Genomic DNA, 7,905 nt, shown 5'->3' on the forward strand with positions numbered 1-7,905 from the left:
ATGTGCTGTGATGATGATGGTAGAAAACCACTCCCAGTTCAGCTTCCTCTGATGAAATGACAGACTAACTGCTGATGAGTTTGTTTATTATTCTGTCTTCAGGATTCACAGGTTCAGTTTCTTACCTGCAACTTCATTCTGCTGCTATTGTTGACATGTGATGGTAGCAACACTTTTAAGATCAGAATTTATAAATATTAAACTTTGATTAAGTAATGGATCAACTCTAGCACTGTCACCACCTCCACAGGTGAAAGTATTTACCAATTAACATCAGCATGTTTTTTGATCGTTCATTGTTGTCAGACAACATTTAAATATTTCTAGTATTTATGTTGTTGATTAAAGCTAACATAGAAAAAGTCACACAATGCTGTACGTGTTACTATTGTGAAAATTCATACCAGATGTGTTTTATAAAAACCATCAACAAAGTTAAAGCAAGAGCTTCATTAATAACTTCATTGGACATTATAAACTACATTAATTTGAACTATTGAACTAATTTACAATCAACTATTTAAAATCGAAAAAATAGTTGTGGATGAAGTTAAAGCTGAATTTCGCTGTCATATGTAAGTTTGTTTAATAAAAAGATGTAGTTGAATCAACAGTGCAACAGAGTAACAAGTATAATCATTATTCATCATGAGTCCTAATATGTGAGACAGTTAATATTTATTTGCTCCAGTAACAATCTCCCTCTAAATAAGTGATGCTGTTGGAACAGCACACTGATATTAACTATAATGGCTGAGGACTATGAAATATGAACTCTAATGTTTTAAAGTACTGACAATTTGTTACAGCGACAGTGGAGTCTAAAAGTCATGTGATTGTATGTCCGACACGGGGCAGTGAGTGTAATACGACAGTGAGGGTATAAGGAACAAGGAAGAGCATAGCTGATCAGACTGAACAATGTTATGACCACAAGAGTTACATTAAAAAATACTATATTATCATATAAGACACTGTGTGTATGTTTGGGAAGAGAAGATCTTCATGTGTGGACTCTGCAGGTGGAGGTGGTGCAGGGCCTCCATCATTGCTGCAAGAGGTTGTAGGTGTCCCCAAAGATCCAGACCTTGGCTGGATGGAAAAAAAAACATTATAATAGAGAGAAATCATATCAATATCATATTGTAGAGTACAGAGAAAAAGACCAAAGGAACAGCACTCTGATTAGATGATCACAGATATCTGAAAATACATTATTCCCTCAGCTTAGTTGTAATAAACAGTCTGCTGAACCGTTTTACATTAAATAACAATAGAATAGAAACTAATACTCAGTTTGGTGTCATTGTGCAGGTGCACGTCATGATGGTTCTCAGCTCTCTGATGTTCTTTATTCTGACACAGAGACAGAATCATTCCAACAGATGTTTTGACTCCTGTCATCAATAATGAAATGAACTAGAGCTGAAAACTATCCGACTAACACTGATCCAAACTTAGTATGAACAAACACACACGTCCGCTGCTCTGCTCTTTAACAGCACGTCCAGACACGACAGTTCACTGTAATAACGGGATCGTTTAGTGACCGTGACTTACCGACATCGACAACCCGCTGTCACTGTTAACACTGAGTTCGGTGACGTCACCTTCGCTTTGCAGAACTCATTTTAAAACACGTTATAACCAAATGTGGACATGTATGCAATTAGCTACTAAGATTATTTTAACACTAAAATATAAAGTTTACCTCGAATTATGAATGCTAACTGTGTTAGCAGCGATTTCGTGCCGCGTATCCAGGAGCCTGCTGCGGTCAGGCCGTGTAGGCGGTCGTGCATAGCAAAGACTCTCTCTACAGTTGTTCTTGTTATTACAACCTGTTGCTGCACAAAGCTCGTGCATTTTAACACTAACTGATGGATTACTTATCCCTGTCGGAGCAGAGAGGAGGAGCCTCCGACTCCACGGCTTCTGCTATTGGTGCAGCAATGACCCTTTCAGCCCTTACCACAGCTGCTGCCGTTTGAACATCAGAGGAAGAGAGTTTAAGAGCCCGGCCCGCACATCATTAGTGGCGGCTGACATGATAGGCAGCTCGCCTCTGTACCGCCTTTTTGAACATTTGTGTGCAATTTGTGATTCGGTTTGAGATGCTGGTAGTGATTGTTGGGGACTGGGCTACGTTTAAAATTCTGCTTGTGCATCACACCCTTAGAAAAAGACTGTTGAACACATTAGGGACAGGGGTGCTGCTTCTTGTGTTTTTGGGTTTGTTGGAATCGCATTGTTAGGTTCTTTGTTGGCTCCTGTTCCCCTACTTCAGTTGTCCTCTTGCCTTGTTTGTATTTTGGTTTACTTATTTACCCTCCTGGTTACGCAATAAATTAAATCAGTAAATTTGATTGAGCAATAACACCTGGTTTTATGTTGCTTCCCTTTTCCCCTAGCTGGGTCAGAACAAAGACTGCCGAAATACGGCGACTGGTAAGACAGCAGCATGACTTCGATATACGAAGAAACCAACATGGCTGAAGTGAACTGACACCTGGCTCTGTGAGCCGTCCACAGTCAGTAAGTGAAATACTCAGTGATCAAAATTTCCCAGGCTGTTGTATGTTCTTTGCTTGCAGAAATCAACTGCGTGGTACTGGATGTGAGTCCCACAGCGTCGGAGGTTTTACTTTCTCAGCAAAGTGGTTCCACAAAGGGTTTATATCTTGACGCTTCATGTCAACAGTGCAACATCTACTGGCCTGAATGCAAAATGGGCAAATGCAAACATTTGTACTTCACAAACTGAATGTAAAGTATAAGGGAAAGCATGATTGTCTTTTATAATCCAAGCATAGATTTATATACTGTCAAAGCAAATAAAAATGTTTTGTATGCATCAAATGTGTCAATATCAGTCAAGTTAAGCTCAATGTCTTTGTTTTAATCTAAGTGTCAAAACTGCAAGTTAATTTGCAATGTGGGCAAAGAACATGAATTAACACTATCAACAGTGTGAAGCAGCCACAGTGATGTCATGATTAAAACCTCCATCTGTTGTATTTCAGAGTTATCTACTGAAATGAGCATGCGCACCAGCCAGCCCCGACCTGTCCTGTGTTGTAATACCACTTTGTGACGCTAGACGCTGTGTGAGTCAGTGGCGCGTCAAGTCTGCTCTCAGTCCCACGAAGAAGAACAACTTCCGGCAGCGCGAGTAAACGAGTAAATCTCGATGTGGCTTTCCGCCGCCGGAGACAGCGCCTGAGCGTAAAGAGATGCGGTTTGATGCCGAGCTCGCAACTTTCCTGTTAGCCTGGTGAGTAGCGTCAATCAGTGCAATGACCCACACACATTTCAGGTGGTGATATTGACGTTGTCGACAGACGTTTTAGCGGTTGCTAGGATTGTGTCTGTTGCTCTCGGCTGTTGTAAAGCTAGTGACGTTAGTAACTTTACGCTCATTTTGTAACCGATGACTGTAACTTGAGATTGTATGGACCCAGTAGACCGAGTGAATACACGTCGGTCGGTTCACCATGTTGTAACCACTTTACATTACTGTTAGGAGATCAGCCATGATTGAAAGCTCACTATGTCTTTACATTTCTCAGGAGATTTCAGCATCCCTCTGTCTTTATCAGGACCTGAGCCAGTACAGATGCAATACCGCCTCCACCCGTCTCACCAACGGCAGAGAATCCAGACAGTGTGGAGGGTCTAGGTGAGTAACATGCCATCATTCACTTTGAAAAGTAAGACTTGTCTATACCACTGATTAAATCAGACCCACAGTGTATACATGTTCATACCGCTGATTCTTAATAATGAATATACCACTGCCTATATTGGTTATGTATTTTACAGTATATCCATATTTGTATTACTCAATTTGTTGGTTATTGTGTGTGTGTGTGTGTGTACATTGAATTCTTATCGCACCTAGTTGTTTACCCTTCATTTCCTAATCATTTCATAATCTTCATACTGTGTTTATTTTTGCATGTTCATATCTATCCTCACAATTTTTATATACACACACAACAGAACTAACATGTTTGAATATAAAGAACTTGTATGATCTAAACTAATTGTCCTATCACATGTTTGTCTGTATCAGGACCAGAAGTCCAGTCTAATCACGGAACCAGATGATGGACCAGCACCGGCCTTTTCTTCTGCATCTGGCCTATCATCATTCACGCACATTACATCAACACCTGTGAGGTATTTAATCCCTGCACATGAACAGATATTGTTGTATACTGTGATCTTTTGCAGCACATCCTAATCAATACGTTTTTTTTTGCAGCATCTTGCCCAGCAGGAGTTTTGTCATTCTAAACACTTTTTGTACATAGTTGTCTAGTATTGTTTTTTTTGTTTTTTTTTAATACTTGAATGTTGCAGTATTTTACTTTTGGGTTTGAAAGAATTTTTTTTTTGTCGGGCGGATATCCCGCCCTCCCCAACCCCCCGCCCCCATGGACTGTTAATCGCATACTACACCAAGCCTAATATCTTGTAAGTGAAAACCTACCTGGCAATAAACCTTACTTCCTGAGTCTGCCTTTGTGATATCATCCCTTTCTCATGCTATAGCCTGCCAAGGCCCACCCATGTGTCATGCAGTATCCCCTTGCCTTCATAAATCTGCAAGTGTTTGACACTGAGGTTACAAGTATCATTTGTTCAGATATATTCATGAAGTCTTGTTTTATTACAGTATATGCTAAATAAGGTTTAAATGGATGATTGATAGATCTTTTATGTTCTGAAGTTCTTATAATGCTTCAAAAACATTTCAGTCAAGAGGAGCTGCTAAACATGTCCTTATTTTTCCGTGTGTGTGTGTGTGTGTGTGTGTGTGTGTGTGAGAGAGAGAGAGAGAGTGAGAGGACAGCAGAATCCACCTCGGGCTGGAACCACACCTTGCTGTCGCTGAAACCAGCAAGAAATGGTAAGTCATGCGCACAATGATATTTAAATTACAAAATGTTAAAATGTTTTGTTATTACATTTAAGTGGTCATCATCACGACTGCATCAGAAAACAACGTGGATGTGATTAATATATTTGGCTTGAATATTACAATTAAAATACTTGTTTGGAAACTTGCTGTGTCTGATTTGTTGTTAAGGAACTTATTGTGATTATTACTATTGTAAGTTGGGGGCTAAGTTGTCCATCTTTATTTTTCTTGTCCGTCTTTATTGGTGAAACAGGACAAACAACACAGGGGGGGTGGGGGCTAGCTTACTAGGATTAGCATCTAGCATTAGCTTTTTTTTTTTTTTTAATTTTTATGGGTCAAAAAGGGACAAACTATAGGGGGGAGGGGGGGGCTAGCTTACTAGGATTAGCATCTAGCATTAGCTTTTTTTTTTTTTTTCATTTTTATTGGTCAAACAGGGACAAATGGGATGGGGGCTCACTTGCTAGCATTAGCAGCTAGCATTAGCATTTTTTAAAAATCTTTATTGGTCAAACAGGGACAAATGGGATGGGGGCTCACTTGCTAGCCTTAGCAGCTAGCATTAGCATTTTTTATTTTTTTATTTTTATTGGGCAAACAGGAACAAACAATATAGGGGGGATGGGGGGGCCACCTTACTAGCATTAGCATCTAGCATTAGCATTTTTTTTTTTTTTTTTTTTTTTTTTTTTTTAACTTTTATTGGTCAAACGGACAAACAACACGGGATGGGGGGCTCACTTGCTAGCATTAGCAGCTAGCATTAGCATTTTTTATTTTTTTATTTTTATTGGGCAAACAGGAACAAACAATATAGGGGGGATGGGGGGGCCAGCTTACTAGCATTAGCATCTAGCATTAGCATTTTTTTTTTTTTTTTTTTTATTTTTATTGGTCAAACAGGGACAAACAATATAGGGGGGATGGGGGGCTCACTTGCTAGCATTAGCAGCTAGCATTAGCATTTTTTTTTTTAAATCTTTATTGGTCAAACTGGGAAACAATATAGGGGGGATGGGGGGGCTAGCTTACTAGCATTAACATCTAGCATTAGCATTTTTTTTTTTTTTAATTTTTGTTGGTCAAAAAGGGACAAACAACACAGGATGGGGGGCTCACTTGCTAGCATTAGCAGCTAGCATTAGCATTTTTTTTTTAAATCTTTATTGGTCAAACTGGGAAACAATATAGGGGGGATGGGGGGGCTAGCTTACTAGCATTAGCATCTAGCATTAGCATTTTTTTTTTAAATTTTTTATTGGTCAAACAGGGACAAACAACACGGGATGGGGGCTCGCTTGCTAGCATTAGCAGCTAGCATTAGCATTTTTAAAAAAAAAATCTATTGGTTAAACAGGGACAAACAGAACACGGGGGGTTGGGGGGGGGTTACCTTGCTAGCATTAGCAGCTAGCTTGTTGGCATTTTTCATTGATGTATGTATTTAACAATTACTAAAACTTAATAACAATCATAAGATTGCTAAACAAGTGGGGGGGCTATTTTTTATCTTTATTAATGACAACCACACAGAATAATTGTAAAAATAATGACGACATTGATAACAAGTATAAAGCTAACAATGATATATAATAGCTGCAATAAATTATAATAATGATAATGGCATTGGTCATTGATGAATGAATTTGATGATTTCTTTACAAGATTGCAAAATAACAAGTGGGGGGGGGCAGCTTGCTAGCATTAGCAGCTATCTTGCTGGCATTGTTCATTGATGAATGAATTTAACAATTTATAAGATTATTCAAAATAATACAATGTAAAAAAAGTGAGTACTTTCTAAATCCACTGTATGTCTAGCTGATTGATCTGTCCAACAGCCATCTCTAGTATTCTTTCCCAACAGGTGCTTCCCACCAGGGAGTTTCTCTAGGATGCGGTGTAATTCAGTACATGTTCTTACAGCTGCTTTTACACCACTGCTGTGTGTGTACTAAATTCACACACAAATATTAACATTTGAAACCTTTCTGTCTCTCTCTCTCCCTCCAGGTGACAAAGAAGCTCGCTGGTGCTGCTTCTGAAACAGTTGCCTGGGTTGCCAATGTTGGTGTGTTGGCTTTCCAGGATGGTGGCCAGATTGATGACGCTTCATCTTCGAGGTGGATCCTCAGAGGTGCCTGCCGTCTCATTGAGGTGTAGTGGTCCGTGCTGGAGGGGAAGCACAGAATGCTCGGCCTGACTGTTGCCAAGGTGATCCAGAGGATCTCCTGGGAGGAATGGAGGCTGCACTGTTGGAGGAGGACACGTGGCAGAGGAGATGGCCCTCCTCATCCAGGATCTCCACGTCACCCTGGACGTCTCTTTGCTGGATTCTCTCTGCATCCAGGACATATAGAGACACAGAGGCACCACCTCAGCTGCATTCAGGACCTACCAGGTGTGCAGCTGATTATCAGATCTATATTAACACACACTGCTCTCTGATTGTCTTTCAACTGTCTTCTTGGACTGAACTCGGGCCCTGCAAACTGGGCCAGTGTTAGCCACCTGGTGGAGCCAGCTCTGCCGTCTTCACCCAGTGGCCACGTGGTCCAGAGGGACCGTGAGGACTCGGTGGTCATTCATTCTCAAGGATTATGTGGCCATCAGAGAGGCAGTGCTGGCCGGCCCAAGGTTGATGCCTCAGATTAACATCCAACTCTTTGAATTGGATTGAGTCATAAAGCTGTGTTGGTGTGTTGTAATCTGTTCTGTGATTTATCTTTTTAATGAAAACTGAAAATCCAAAAACAGTCTGTGTTTGTCTGTGTGTCCAGGTGCTGGCCAGACTCTCCCTTCAGCAAAGGGTCAGTCCTTGGTCCAGGTGGGACAAGGACAGACCCTTTAACTTCAACATCCTGGAGGAACAGCCTGGGCCCTCCAGCAGGGGTCTGCCTACTCCTCCTCTTCCTTCAAACGATGAACAGCATGGCCCCTCATCCAGTGCTGTTGGACCCCCCCTCGCTCCAGCA

Source organism: Seriola dumerili, unplaced genomic scaffold (genome assembly GCF_002260705.1).
Source record: "Seriola dumerili isolate Sdu_G_001 unplaced genomic scaffold, Sdu_1.0 BDQW01000391.1, whole genome shotgun sequence".
In the NCBI taxonomy this organism is placed as follows: Eukaryota; Metazoa; Chordata; class Actinopteri; order Carangiformes; family Carangidae; genus Seriola; species Seriola dumerili.